This window comes from Rhagoletis pomonella, unplaced genomic scaffold, assembly GCF_013731165.1.
Source record: "Rhagoletis pomonella isolate Grant_MI unplaced genomic scaffold, Rhpom_1.0 Rhpom_scaffold_00007, whole genome shotgun sequence".
NCBI classification, from domain to species: Eukaryota; Metazoa; Arthropoda; class Insecta; order Diptera; family Tephritidae; genus Rhagoletis; species Rhagoletis pomonella.
In genome coordinates this window covers 25,690,664-25,693,450 of record NW_023458561.1, presented here as the reverse complement: position 1 = coordinate 25,693,450, position 2,787 = coordinate 25,690,664, and the positions used below count along the sequence as shown (strand labels likewise).

The 2,787-nt window shown below is 37.9% G+C and overlaps 1 protein-coding gene across 1 annotated transcript in view; it reads left to right on the top strand.

The window, feature by feature from the left end:
- LOC118743752 overlaps positions 1-2,787 on the top strand; it is a 66,080-nt gene that overhangs the window by 44,761 nt on the left and 18,532 nt on the right. The gene's annotated exons all lie outside the window — the stretch shown is intronic.

Genomic DNA, 2,787 nt, shown 5'->3' with positions numbered 1-2,787 from the left:
CGGTTGTCATGATACCAAAATATAAACTCTGACGCCTCCGTATTTTGCACAACACGACATTGCAGGCGCAGTGTAGAGCCAGGCGTCAAATATCGTATTGGCGGGCCTGTAATTTCGGCGCGTGCTTCTAAGCGAATTGAATGGATAAAAACGCGAGGCGGCAAAGGCAGTCGTCAATTGCAGAGGCCATGTAAAGCGCGATAGAGCGACGTAGCAAAATCGCAGAATTGCATTTGTTGATTAAAGTGCAGTTGTCGTTGTTGTAGTTGTATCAAATCAAATGCATGTAGTTTGGAATATGGCAATGATGCGACGACGGCAAAGCCATGAAATTAAATCGAAAATACATTTGGCGAAAATTAGTAATCGAAAGCAATTAGAATTATATGTATATATGTATGCATGTATGTATGCATTTGCAGATTGTTCGGGATATGCATGTATTGTTTGCATTCGTTTTGCCTACTTTCGTGCGTGCAGCTTTGATTTGCATTATTCGCGCGATTGGCACGCGTTGCTATCCGTTGGTGCTGCTAAGCGCCAAATGCAAAAGTGAAATTGAGTTCACACTGATTGCTGCCGCTACCGGTCACCGCAAATACGCAAACACAAATGCGCCAACCGTACGATACGCTAATACTATTAATCTGACTTTTTCCTGCGCGGAAACTAGCAAATACAAACAAAACAACCGTCCTTCCGACCAGTTTAATCCGCTTAGCTAAGTCGCCCATTTATTTATATGCACCAAAAAACTTGATTTTGGTGCTTTTATTGTCTGTTTTCTTTTTTTTGTTTTCAATTTACCATTTCCCACCGCCATCGCGGATTCAATTATGTTAAATGTGATTTCTGATTTGGCATCATTTGATTTAATTGAGTGTGCAAAGTGACTTTTGATGCCGTTGGTGGAGAGAAAATTTATGGAATCAGTATAAAACACGAATTTGTGTGCGTATCGTCATAAAAAAAATATACAAAAAATATAACTTTTAATTAAGCAATAAACATATTCATACATTGACTTCGTTAGTTTTATAACTGCATAGAAATAGTGTTTTAATTTTTCAATTAACTCTAATTACCACGTACTCTTAACCCCTCGTCTGACACATGAGCCTAGCCAGGCCTTTTCCATTTTCAAATTACAAAAAATGCCACTTTAAATATAGCTAGAGGCTTGAAATTTCAGGTAGCTTACTAAAGTTTAGTGAATTACCAATCGTTAAAAAAATCATGCTGGTATCATATATATAAAGCTATATATATAGACATGTTGATTAATACAACACATTCATAACACATAGGTCTGACTGGACCCACATATAATCTGGGTAATTTTCTTTCTTTTTCTTCCATGTTACTCGGAGTTCGCTTGCGCTATGCTAATCCTCTCTTGACCACAGCGCTCAATTTTGCGATGGCGTTGAGGTCTGGGATTTGTGTTGGCCACTGCGTTACGTGAAAATTTTGCTCAAGTAGCCGGCGGTGTCGAATATTTTCAGAATCCTTTGGATCTCCGTCCTGCTGGAAAGGGTTTGCGCTACAAAGTCCGGCAAATTTGTTTGGAGGATATGGAGATAGACTTCCTTGTTCATTATTCCTTTTATATTAACCAATGGCACCAAATGCCAGCAAGTAGAACATCCCTAGCCACTGAAAATTTGTAAAAGTCACGAGAATTGGAGCTTTTCGACTGAAGAGGGGTAATATGGTCACATGGAATGAAAATGAATTGAATCCAAAGCGATAAAAAAGAATATTTTTGGGAAAGAGCTCATCAACATCTTCAAAAACAACATGCCAAGAAAAACGTCTCACATGGTGGCCAGCACAAATCCCAGACCTCACAGATAACGAAAAATTGAGCGCTGTGGTCAAGAGAGGATTAGTATATTACAAGCGAGCTCCAGTAACATGGAAGAGCTTTGGAGGCGAGTAAAATTATAAAGAGGTAATATTCCAAGCGAAATCACAGAAAACTCATTAGAGAGCATTCTCAGACGTATGAAAACCGCTATTAAAGGCAAGGAAGTCTCCACAATCTTCTTGATATTTACCTCCTAAAATCTCAAAACAGAAAAGTTCAAAACTGAGTGAATAGAGTTGCCTTGCGGTTTTGCCGTGAATCGCTTGTTAGGTTTCCCGTATACTAGGCTTTATTCCTTAGATAGTAAGGACAAATTGCTGAAAATTTCAAAGCGATCTGCTTATTGTTAAACTAGCCGGCCACGCGCTGAATGTATACATATGCGTTTATTATATGCATAAAAAATCTTGTCTATATCCGTTCAGTAGAATGGTCAAAATATCTCGCCTTTTCTTTATACTAAGTATAGAAGATAGTAATTTTAAATAGGTGGCAAGCCTACTCAAGAAACTTAAAGTTTTTGTACATGGGAAGGCCATGCACTTTAATTTGGTTTTTTTTATCCAACGAACGGTGAAAATCTTACAGTCTTTAAACAGGTGGCAACCCTACTAAGAAAAATAATGCATTATAGACTAAGTCTTTTCATTTGACAGTGACGGTGCGAAACTGACGCCTACGCTTATTAGAATTGAATATAGTAATTTTATTAACAGGTGGCAACCCTATTAAAATTCTAAATTAAAAAGGTCACTCTCCTATCGATACAGAATATATTAGAGAAAATCTCGTCAAAATCCGTTCAGTAGTTTTCGAGATTACTGCGTACAAAAATCTCGACTTTCCTTTATACTATGTATAGAAATGTTGTGTTACTGTAGTAACAAAATGTCGAACAGGCACTCGGTTTTGATCGC